The 12,684-nt window shown below is 41.7% G+C and overlaps 3 non-coding genes across 3 annotated transcripts; all 3 read left to right on the top strand.

Annotated features, from left to right (window-relative positions):
* The first annotated feature begins 2,936 nt into the window (after positions 1-2,936).
* Trnan-guu (transfer RNA asparagine (anticodon GUU)) lies at positions 2,937-3,008 on the top strand. The gene has a single exon. It is a non-coding gene; the product is annotated as a tRNA-Asn (tRNA).
* Positions 3,009-3,263: 255 nt separating this feature from the next.
* On the top strand, positions 3,264-3,346 carry Trnay-gua (transfer RNA tyrosine (anticodon GUA)). The gene has a single exon. It is a non-coding gene; the product is annotated as a tRNA-Tyr (tRNA).
* An 18-nt stretch (positions 3,347-3,364) lies between these two features.
* Trnal-uaa (transfer RNA leucine (anticodon UAA)) lies at positions 3,365-3,439 on the top strand. Its single transcript has one exon. It is a non-coding gene; the product is annotated as a tRNA-Leu (tRNA).
* The last annotated feature ends 9,245 nt before the right edge of the window (positions 3,440-12,684 follow it).

Below are 12,684 nucleotides of genomic sequence, written 5' to 3' on the forward strand. Positions count from 1 at the left end.
GTGTCGCACGGTCCCATAGTGATACGTTGCAATGTATATAGTCAAGAAGAACACTGATCTAATTTAGGTAGAAAAGGTATAGTTTTTTTAACTTAGTTGGCAGGCATTATAGCTATTTTTATGATTCATTTGTACCCTTGATAGAAGCCTGTTTGATCGGTCACTTCGGAATATCAAAGCTTTTACTGGACAACGAAGCTGCATGTAGATTGCAAAGACGACGTTTGTTTTACCTGTTTTAACATGTTGATGTGTTTTTCTCAGTATCAAACTTGGCCTTTGCTAATCGCTTGATCTCGTTTTGATGTAAAACTTGCAAAGCTACTAGTTGATGCTGGAGTTGATGTCAATCAGACAATTTACGTTATCTGCCTTGCTTATTTCACCGTTTTTTCTTAGCGCAGGGAATCAATTCTGCACCTCCTTGCTCATTCGTGTAGAGATGCTGGTATTTTGAGCATTTTCTTCAAGTTTTCTTTCAGTTCAACAAAGGGATCTATTGACTTTAATTCTTTTGTCAAGCCCTTCACTCATCGACATTCCTGACAAAGTTATGATTTGTTTAATGCTGTAGTTGATTTCCTGACTAAATGCGTGTACAGTACAAAACTAACTGCTTTGGAAAGTTTTATGTATTTGTAGAGTGTAGATATTATAATGTTATTTGAGGAAACATTTTCACTCTTTCTTATTCAGAATGGAAGCCTTCCTCACAAAATCGCCCTTACGTCGCACGCACTTTTCGAAGCATGGGTTAATTGCTTAGTAAGTGCTGCCAATTTCTTCTCTTACACGACTTTTTTTAGACCACATATCGGTACTCCAAGCTTTACTCGCACGGCACAACAAAGCCCAAAACGATCAAAGTCTGCGTAGTTGGAAAGGAAAGAGCTGGCAAGACAACCCCCATTAAAGCGCTGCAAAATATTGCTTGGCGCGAAGGGGACGATGATGTGCGTACAACCAGCATGGATGTGACCACAGCGACCGTCGACTCAGCTGGCGAGCTGGTTTTTGTGACTTTGCAGGGCAGCCTTTCCTCTACAAGACGCACGGGCTTTTCTTTTCCGAGACCACGACAATGTTTCTTCTGGTTGTCGATTTGACCCATGCAGAGCTACGACCAGCTCAGAGAGTCCAGTCACTTTATTCTGTCATAGGTGAAGTGCAGTGGAGCTTTCACTGAAAAACAAAACGTCTTAGTTTTAGGTAGCAAAAAAGATTTGCTTTCGGATTTGAAATCTGGAGAGAACTACTTTCGACGACTTGCTCGGTACCTGCAATTAACGTTTGGCGCTTAGTTTGACTTTCAAGGGAATTGCTTTCTTTTGAACTGTCGAGATCGAACATCAGTCTTCTTAGAAAAGCTATTTGTAGTGAGAAAGAGAAAACAATTGAGGTAATTAAGATGCCGTCTATTTGTTTTAATGTTCTATCTCTCTTTCATGCATGTAGGATACTCTTCGATCAAAGACACCGAGCTGGTAAAGTCGGTGCTTCGTCGCCGAAACAACGAGTAGCAGTTTTAGGCTCTCATGGAGCGCTTATCGACTTCTGGGGAGAAAACGCTTCAGTGGCCAGGGCCGTAGCTAGCTCCGTAAAATGAGGGGGGGGGTTCGAAATTTTGGTGCGCGAAGAGCGCAGAAAATTTTTTAGTGGGGGCGTGGTCAAAACTTTTAAAATTGGAGCGTCTAGTCGAATAGTATAAACTACTTTCCTAATTTTCTTGGATGCTTTCCAAGAATATTACTAAACTTTGCCTAAATCTGCGTCTTTTGGTTGGACTTCGAATTGTCCCTTATTATCTCTTAGCTCTAACGGCCGGTGTTATGACAGAAACGTTTTCACGTACCTTGTATATGTTTACAAACACAAAGTAGGTCCCGTGGCTACGTCACAGACAACTATAGAGTCGTTCCGGTAGTTTCGGACAACATGTAGTTCGGACAGTTCTTGTGTGCGTTGGAGACGCTAGATCCAAACCGCTTTTGGCTGATCTTCTTCCTTGTTCCCTTAGAGATTACTCACCAAAGTTTCGGCTGGATCGAAAGAGCCATCGCCAGATGACACGCCATTATTCGAGCAAGATCAGTGACACGTACTTTCGGACACCCACATGCGATTCGGACAGAGCGATTTTCTTCAAGATAATCACGAGCAAGTAGGAAAAGTTATACACCGTTGGAAAACTCTTTCTTTGTTCTTTCATCTTATATTAATCATTTAATTGAATTTGAATTGGTCATTGAATTACAGAATTTTAAAAATTCAATTAAAACTAATTTTGACCAATGTATATGAAGGGTTATTTTCTTATTTATTAATCTCTTGTGGCCTTGCTTTTTTTGTAATGATACCTATAATTATTTTTCAATTAATTTTATTTATAGCTCCTGGTTATCATTACTATGAGTATAGAGTATTATTAAAATCTTTTTTATTGTGTATTATAACTTATTTATTAACTATTTACATTGGATATAGCTGAATTAACCCGGTAATATTAAAATTTGTGGGAGGGTTCTCTTCTACTTATCCCCCCATAGAAGTTAATATTAAAGCGAGTGAGTTATCTAATTATTTAATAAAATTAACTGGCTTAATCGTATGTATGGGTATTATAATAACTTTATTATGATTTGCTCCTTCTTTTATGCCCTCACGTTTTATAATTAAACACTGATGGATAAGACCTACAATAATTATAGCAAGTCTGATGATAGGAGCCATTTTATCTCCATCGGATATAATCATTCAATGTTTAGTCGCTGCACCTATTTATTGTTTTTTTGAAATCTGACTATTTTTATTTTTATTGAAAGACCAGTATAATAAAAGGAATAACCCCACTAAATAAATTTGGGAGTTAGCTTAATGGTAAAGCATTGGACCTTGGACCCGACAATGTGGGTTCGATTCCCACACTCCTATTGTCCTCTACAATAGCTTAATGGTAAAGCTTTTGGCTGTTAACCAAAAGAATATCAGTTCGATTCTGATTTGTAGAGTAATATTTAAGGAGATTCGGTTAATGGTAGGCCAGTAGCCTTCAAAGTTATTAGCATTGGTTCGATTCCAGTATCTCCTGAATGAAAATAAGGCTGATAGCTTATTTGGTAAAGCATGTTGCTCATAACAATAAGAAAGTTGGTTCGAGTCCAACTCAGTCTAGTACTATTTAACCCCTATAGCAAGCAGCTTAATTGGTTGAGATTTCCATTGATAATGGAAGGGTAATTGGTTCAAATCCAATCTTGCTAGTAAGTGAGATGGCAGAGAGGTTAATGCGCTCCGCTGTAAACGGAGTCCGTAAAAACGGTCGAGAGTTCGAATCTCTCTCTCACTAAATAATTATGCTTAGTTGGCCACTGTGGTGGAATAGGTAGACACGTCAGACTTAAAATCTGATATAATATGGGTTCAAGTCCCATTAGTGGCGATTACAAGACTCACTTGATGAATCGATGTAAAGTGGTGAAATCGCTGATGAAATCGTCTAGATGACGTCTACTGCCGTTTTCGCTATGCACTCCTCAGGAACTGACTGATCGGCCATCCTATCCCTATTAGCATCGTGTAGATGGGAAGACACATATAAAGTCGTTTCTTTTGCATTTTCAGTTTTATAAGTTTCGCTCCGCGACTCACCTCCATGCATCTCTGAAGGACTTCACGTAAACTTCACTAATAGCAGTATGACACTTTTTCTCGAGAGCACCAGATCCGGTGAAAGTTCCTCATCAACAGCTTCGGTGCCGAGTTTTAATTTTCGGGACTCGCCACGTATATAGTTTGGTTGCTCTTCTCTGAACCTGAATCGCTTGAGGCTGAGTCGATTCGGGCCGTTTTTGACTAGATAATGATGGCCTTTCGTAGCAATCATGGGATCCCCGAACACACTCAGCATATTCTTATTCCAGTAAAGCCTATTTGCATACTTTGCATCGCACTGCCTAACTACGTGAGTCGGCCATCTTTATTTTTCGCAAAAGCCTAAAATTTGACTTCTTATGTAAGGGCGACACAGAGCTATATACCCCTCCTAACCCTAACCTCTGCCTTTTTGGGTGATCGTGTCACGAGGCCCATTATCAGCTCGCAGTTGGGTTTGCGTGCTGCGAGCTGCGCTCGCAGCACGACAAACCCAACGTGCTCCTTTACTATGCATGTTCCCTTTATGAACGTTACTGATAAAGCTCATTGCTCTGTGCCCGTTATGTTTGATAGCATTTATCCTTGATAAAGTAGCCTGTATAATATCAGGGATACTAGACAATAGGGATAAGAAACGCACGCATGGCAGTGTACATTGTGACGCATGATGCGTGACACGCCACGCCCCTTCACCAGCTTGGACCTCTGTCAAATAATTATCGATATCTCCAAATCTGAAAGCTGCAGAGCCTTCTAATATTTTGGCAAGGTTTGGAACTGACTACGAATTAATTTCCTTTTGTCGTTTTTATCAAACGAGGCTGCTTACGACGATTTTGGCCCGTTTTTCTTCAGCACGCGCCTTTTGCAGTTGTTATGATTGTTTGAAAGGATTTTAGATCCCCAAAGTCTATTCGAATATTAGACTATAAACGTCAAAGTGCAACTGTCCTGCCCAAGATCGTCTGTCATTCCTAATCACCAGATTAAAGGCAATTTTGCAATTTGCCAATAGAGGTGCTTAGCAGAAAATCGTCTCGATTTTGACGGTTAGAAACCAGTAATGATTTTGGGCAATACAGTTGCACTTTGAGGTATATTGTCAACAATTTGAATGAACTTTGTGGTTCTGAAAACCTCTAGAACGATCATAACAATTGTGGTGCCTGCAAAATGTTTATGGTCGTAATTGATTCTTAATATCAAAAAGGCGTGCGCACGCAACTGCATATGGTATCAATGCTACAGATTTATATGCGTTAGCAAGTACGCAAGAGAACGCATTCACCACTGCCTGCAAACTGTTTCGTCTGCGTGCGCTATCGGTCCGACTCACCCACACTGTCTTTTTCGCTACAATAGTCTTGAATCGCTCCTCTTCAACGTAGAATGTCTTTCACCACACCGTGTAAGTCGGTTAGTTTAGTTCCTTCTTCGCTATGTTCGCGAACTCATGGGCGGGAACCCGTCATGCGGCGTTTATTGCGCGCAGCAGCCTCTGCTTGACTGTTTCGCTGCTTCTGTCATTCCTTACACTCGTCTAGCGCCCGCGATTTCGCCCGTAAATCGTCCTTTCTAAGCGCGCCAGGAACCGGACGTGGGATGAGCCTGACTTATCCGCTGACATATGCTTTCTGATCTCTTACGCTCTTCTAATGATGCATAGAAGATTACCAAAGATGTCTGGTTTCCGTTTGCGAACTGTGCACAAATTGGGTAAGTTTTATGCACGAATTTTTAGAAATCTTCTTCAAATGTCTTTTTTCTATTTTATGTTAAGTGGCTCGGCAATTGAAAAGGAGGGTATAGCATAGTTGTATTTTTTAGTCCAATTCTTGTAATTTTTAAAAATCTTTTTGTAAATAAACTTTGGAAAACTATTGTATTTGCCATTCGAAAAGGTGCGTTACTGTTTGACTACGTCGTCCAAAAAAACCGTTTGTCACAAAAATGCGTTGTTTTTGAAATGTAACATGTTATATGTCAATTTTATCGTTTATTGATTACCTCACAAATGAGATAAAAAATAGTGAAATTTGCAACATAAAAGTAAGACGACTTTTTCGATTTATCGAGTTTACGTGTGTAGCAAAAAACCTTTGCTCGAAAAGATTATTCAACTTTGGAAGTTACATCCGGGACAGATACATTTTCAAGTCAGAATAACTCGCGAATAGAAGATCGGATTTCAAATATCTTTGCACCAATCGATTCCTCTGGAATTTCTGCATGAGTTAAGTAAAAAGTAGGTTTTTTGATTGTGATTGGTAGAATCTGTGATGAACGGCGCAAGACGCCTAGTGTTACATAGGGAGATCTTAAGCCTTAGCTTTTTCCTGCAGTACGGTTTGAGTTTGGGAAAGCGACAGCGCAGCCGCTTCCAACTAAAATAGTTCAAAGGCACTTTGTACTCATAGTTACACCAGAGAATTTCTTTTGAATCCGTTGCTTCGTTAGCGAGATATCACAGCTTTTCGTTGACAAACAACAAAATCAGCTACAATTTACAAGATTGGCACATAAAAGTATTTAAAACCTATTATCAAGAAAAAGTAATCTAAAGGCCATTTATTGAAGTCGCAATTAGTCCTCAAATGTGTGGAATGCACTGTAGCGCGCGCTATCAACAGAGGCTTTCCCTTGTTTTTTAGCGAAGTTAACCTGTTCCGATGACTGTCTCTCATTCATACACCTTTTCGCCGTCTCTTCGAAAACGTCTGTTTGGGTAAGAGCGCGATTACGTGCACAGGTATCGCAGCATCGCCGAACTCGCGAAATGTCCGTTTACTTCACTCAGCATGCATGCAGCCAGTCTTTTTTGTCATAGCACTTTCACATTCTCTTAACGGGCGTACAGTACGCAAAATCGTAACCCTAGCCTGTAGGCAACCTTAAGCTACCCAACCCCAGGTGAAGTTAATTGTTATTTGGTATGGAACGCTTTCTCGAAAGTTTCAGCGTGTTGAAGAATCGCTGTCAGAGTAGCGTCTTGATTCATGAGTACAGATTATTTGTCATCGTGCAGTATGAAAGATATTCTGTCTATTCACCAATCCTGTAATTGAGATAAGCCAATTTTTTACATTACCATTGCTATTTGTTTCTTTATTTAAGAATCTTTTTAGATTTTTCTGTGCGATAAATTTTTAATTAAATGCAGTAAGAATAGTAGTTAGCCACATGTCAGTGCAAATTACGTTTGTACTTCCTCATCCATTAATTTGATGCTTAAAAGAGTTTCAAACAACAATAACGGCGGTGAAACATGCTTCAGTGGTGACTCTGTTGTGGAAGCAGTACACTATGAATGCCGGGAAACGCCTCACATTGGAAGATGACACTTCTAGCAGGCTGGGTCCCGCCCTCTTGCGCGTGACGAACTGGCGAAATTGCTGCACATTGATAGGTAATTTTTGGAAGCGATATCGTCTTTAAAGCAGTAGACTTGTGTCATTCACTTTGGTCACTGCCCGCATACCTTTTTGTAGGTTGCGTGCTTTGGTCCCACCCCTATGGGTTATCAGTTCCGGTCACGAAACCGGAACCCGATAGCCGTGGTGCTCGCCAGGCAACTCCAGGCAACTCCAAAGCCTTTCTGCGAACGCGATGTGATACCGATAGGGGGCGTGACGAAGGCACGTGTCTGAAATACCTGCGTTTCCTATCCGTCTCTTCTCTGTCTCTCTCGGTACAACCCGCGTAGGAACAAAGTTGCGTGTTATCATATACAGTGGGATTACCCGTACGGGGGGTTCGTGTTGCCGTTCTTTCTCATTTCCAAGGCTGAAATCCTTTAACCCAAGGCAATTATCAAAGCTTTTTAAGTTTATTCGAGGTCTACGCAAGTTAATTCATTGTGTTCGATTAAGTATTGCTGTGCGAGGAACGCTTTTCGTCTTAGATGTCATCACCGCCGTTGCCGTCGCCGTCGACAAATTCAGACGTACAGTCCGTATCCGTGACAATGCATTCCCAGCGTTCGTACTCGCCCTGGCAAGTTGTCACGAAATGGGGCGTTGTTGGATTCTTTTATGGTAATTTCTAGGAGTGTTCCAGAATTTCAGGCGGAGTCTATGTGGGAAGAGCACGAAGTAGACACATGCGCTGCATTTGAGGCGCTCCATTGCTATTTTACATGTCGTATAGGAGGACGTCATCAATTACTACAACGAAGAACGCGAGCCACTTATTGGTGTGGACAAATCCAGCACTTCATCAGCGTCTCGTGCCGACAAAGTCGCCTTAACGCCTTTACGTGGCTTAGTGCTCTTGATTTGCCTTCTTTATATAGGCAAGGACCTTTCGAAAGGAGAGCTGCGTTGACGACGACGTTTATGTTTGTCTTGTCAAGTACCTAAAATATCCCGCGGAAGTTCGAGAGCCAGCACGAAATTTGTCCGCTGCGCAGAAGAAAGCGCGAAGAATTGTCTTGAAGAAAAACTGTCCATTGCAGCTTCGTAAAATCAATGCGGAGTATCTTAGCGGTAGCGACGCGTCTGGCCGCGTTGAACGTGTCGTTCTGTCGGAGAGCGGCAAAGTTTGGTGCAAATCAGGAGACGTGGACAAAGTCATTAGCCACTACTACGCAGTTCGAAAAGGAGGCGGATCAAAAGCCTTGCATAGCGTAAATATGATTTAGCTAGTAAATGCGTATGGTTTGTATCTACCTAAACTACCGCAGCTTATATCCGACACTTTCGTCGGCGTGTCTTTAGAAGCGGTGTTGAATTGGCTGAAAAATTCTACAGAGTACTCAGTAAGAACTGGCGTTTGTGACCTACATGTATTACACTTACATCGGTGTACAGCAACAAAGGACAACGTTTGCCAATAAAGCACCTCTAATTCCAATTATAGCAGCGGCACCTATGAAGAGGAATCAGATTGATTTGGTTGATATGATCGGCTTTCCTCCATGCGCATCGCCCGATGGGTTTTCCTACCGATACGTTTTATCGGTAATCGACGTTTTCAGTCGGTATCTCATTCTACGCCCCTTGTCGCGGAAGACGTCGTCAGCGGTGGCCGCTCAACTACTACAAATTTACTGTGATCTTGGCGTACCTGAGCTCATTCAATGTGATCAAGGAACGGAGTTTAAAGGCGCTGTGCAGACACTGATGAATGAGCTTAAGACTAAGATCATAACAAGCCGTCCTTATCACCCAGAAAGTCAAGGAAAGGTCTTGCTTCCTTTCAGAGCTATGTCTACATTTCTAAATATTCTATCAAGATTGAACGAAGTCATTGCTCTTGGAAGTCGAAAATTTTGCATGATTTTCGCGAAGAAGGTCCAAGCATATGTTGGGCGGATCGTCTTCCGGTGTACCAACATTTGTACAATACTTCTCCACACGCAAGTTTAGGAGGTAAGCAAGAAGTTGATGTTGTTCAAGAGATGCTACGCCGTTGCGTACTTAGGCAAATATACGCCATATGAAATCTTTTTCGGCCGACAGCGCACTATGCATGCAGAATGCGACGATCAATATGTTGTTAGCGGAGATGAGGTTGGAATACACGTTCAGTATGCATTGCCTAATGAAAGATCACTGACCCAGATATGCGCGTTTTGTGACAACGAGCAGCGGGAGACAACAGGTGACTTTTCAGCACTTTCCGATATTGCTGAAAAATTGCGAGAAGGAGCACGTGCCGAAAATGAGAAGTCATCACGGAAGATGATAACGAAGGAGCTGAAGCGGAATCCACCAAGCGAGTACGCCATTGGTGACAAAGTCACAATCAAAGTAGCTGTTCCGTCAACGGGCGGGAAACGTAAAAGCAAACGAGTGACTGAGGAAGTACTAAGTGGTATCGTTACGCAAGCCGAAAAGGAGAAACATGAGTACACGGTGACTTATCGGTGGGGAGAAAAAGAGCTGGCCACTGTTTTACCAGTATCAAAAATAACATCTATTACAACAGCGGAAGAAAACGCTCGGCAATTAATAGCAAGAAAAAAATTCGGATCAACGACTTCTACACGACGTTTGGGTAATCCAGATTTGTGGAATGTCATTGGATACATTTCACTGTTGAAATCTATTAGGTAGAAAGCGTACCCGGGAATGCCTCTGCTCTCCAGGGTGCACAAGGCGGCGGTCGTACTTGTGCTCGTATGGATTGCATAGAGACTGCTGTGCCAAAATGACTGACAGATGTCGTGGTCCGTGTGCAATGGCATCACACAACGAAGAAAGGGAATTACCGCAAAAGGTTAGTGTTTGGACGCTACCCATTGCACTGTCACTGACACCTGTCACCCATGTTGCAGAATGTGCCCGACTCTGGCAATGGTTTGCTGGGCACAGGCAATACAGCCGATTCCGACGACAATTGCGGCTTCTCTGTTACAGAGAGAGACAGCATGTGTCCTACAGCTCAGCGTGATGGAGATTGTGATGCATCAATGGGTAGCCATGATCCATACTTTAAACTGTACACATTTAATACATAAATAGAATGTGAAGAACACCATGAAACTTCGTCGTACTTCGGAGATAGCACGGCGTCAATAATTGATACACATGAAGAACACACATACAGACGCAAAAGTTTGTTAAATCATATTTCACTTATTTTATTAACGCGTCATTGGGTAATTCAGGTACCGCCGTTGACGAGGAAGAATCCGATGGTGTTAATGCTACAGCAAGGGATTCTTGTAGTGACACGACCATTATCATTGGCAAAGACGCTGTTTCCAACAGCGACGTTAGCTCCGAAATGGCACCTGAAATTTCCAATTCAGCAGATGAGGTTTGAAAAGATATCACTTTCCATTTATAACTGTCCTTATGTTATGGTAGAGGGTACTGCTATTAGAGAAAGTGATGTTGATTTCGACGCCTGGCCAGAAAGCTGCTTCATACTATCAGTCTCAAGCCAAAAATCCGTACAGGTACACTAAACCAAGCACGTTAAAACAATAGAAGTAGGTCATACTTAAAAGCGCTACTACAGGAAATTGTTACTAAACTGGCAAAAGATCGACATGATCGTGTCATTGGAGCGGTAGCCAACTTCACCATTTTTACCAAGGACTTACTGACACTTTGGCAGAAAACTGGATGGCTAACAGATGGCGTAAGCTAAATTAACAGTTCGTTCTCATCGTTATTTACAATTCCAAAAGGCTATAAACTCGTTTTTACGTGTTTGCAATGACACAGTGTCAAAGGGCAAAAAGACGACGTCTGCGCTTGTCGTAGACACATTGCATTCGGCGGTCCTGAAACGTGGATGCTTGGAACAGCTTTCGCGTTGGATTATGCGAGTAATCTTCAACATTTCACGTCAGAAATTACTATAGTACAATGTCAGGACATGGCCGGCTTAGACAATCTGGAATACGTTGTCATTCCTCTTCACGACACCTATCATTGGTTACTGGGCGTAAGAGCGTTCATCTTCAAGACGAATTTCATGACGTTGCTCTTTAGGCTGCTTCTTTGAAAGAGAAAGTTGTTTATGTTTTAGACCCCCTTGGTGACGTTGACAATAGCCATTGGGAACTGCTATTATTGTAATGAGCAATACGAACATGTTGTTATTAAGCGATGTATTTATTGCATAGGGATCTCATGCACTTGGTGTCGCCTTCCAGTGGTATGACGTCAAAATGGAAATGTTCAAAACGTAGCAAATGGGTTAGCAACATACGCCATTTGTTTTTGAGCATTGCACATAGTTAACCTTGCACTTTTAGGGACAATTTCCACTTCAGAGAAACGGCTCAGACTGCGGTGTATTTGTTATAATGGTATAACATCTCGTTGTTCAAATTGTGGCACAAACGAAGTTACCTTTTCACAGTACGCATTGTCATTCATCTTACAAAGAATAATCAATTTCGATCAGGTGATAACAGCATTACTATACAGCAAAATCAGTATTGTTTTAGGACGACACTGGCAATATCCGAAAGTGGGCCACTAAAGCCATATTGGATCACATGGATACGGGAGAAAATATTGTGGATGACGTGGCGAGTTCAGGTGGCCCAGCGTGTTTGACTAATGAATACATTTACGAAAGGTAATGATACAATATAAATAATCGCAGTAGAGTAATAAGTTACAATAACCTTTTATGACAATGAGGATGGAAGCATTAACTGAGGCAGAAGTACGTAAAATTATTGACGACAATATTGGCATATTAGAAAAGGTTTTTCATGACAAGGTATACAACCCCCGTACGAGTATCTTTGCTAGACGCCTGTCTTTAGAGTTCTGGGAGTGACCTTAGCATCTTCCGAAACAGAAGTGGTCGGTGTATTAGGCTAAGCATAAAGGACATAAACTGTTCACTCATATTTATATCCATTGAATCACAGGAAAGTGCCGAATGGTGGATCCACTACAACCAACGGTGATGGAAAGTCTCATGGCATACCTTAGTCACCTATTTGTCACTGTGCGAAAGAAAAAAGTTCATTTTATGAATTTCGATAGTGCTTCATATCTTAACGTAAAAATGAAACCAGTGACTACGTTGCGTATGCGAACTGAATGATGTGCAAATTTAGCAAATGCTTGTCTTCGACCACATCTTTCCCGAAGCTGTTCTTCTTTTAATGCAAAATCATGTAGGATGTTCAAGAGATAGGGTAAGAAAAAAAGTATCTATTGCACTAATGACATTTCCTTTGAAAAAGGCAATACAATTCCTTCAGTCGGCATCTATTTGACTTACCTGTCATATATAATTATGACTGATGTGAATGTTGTGTGTGGTGTGGAGTGCAGTAACCCAGTCTTTTTTTGTGGTGTCGGAGATACATGTTTTTTTTTACGCTCAGAAAGGACGAACGACTCTTGCAAGCTCAATATGGTCACCACCGAACTGACGATCGACAAAGGAAAACAACCCAGGACACGCTTCCACATTGACAACATCCTGTTTGTAGAACCATGCATGCACACGCGCGGCGGTGTTTACTTTCACGCCAAACAGTTGGCGTCCTGCGTTTCTCTTCTTCTCACGCATTGTACTCGACTCGGGTCTTAGCTAGGTCAATTCAAA

This window comes from Oscarella lobularis, chromosome 20 (genome assembly GCF_947507565.1).
Source record: "Oscarella lobularis chromosome 20, ooOscLobu1.1, whole genome shotgun sequence".
Lineage (NCBI taxonomy): Eukaryota > Metazoa > Porifera > Homoscleromorpha > Homosclerophorida > Oscarellidae > Oscarella > Oscarella lobularis.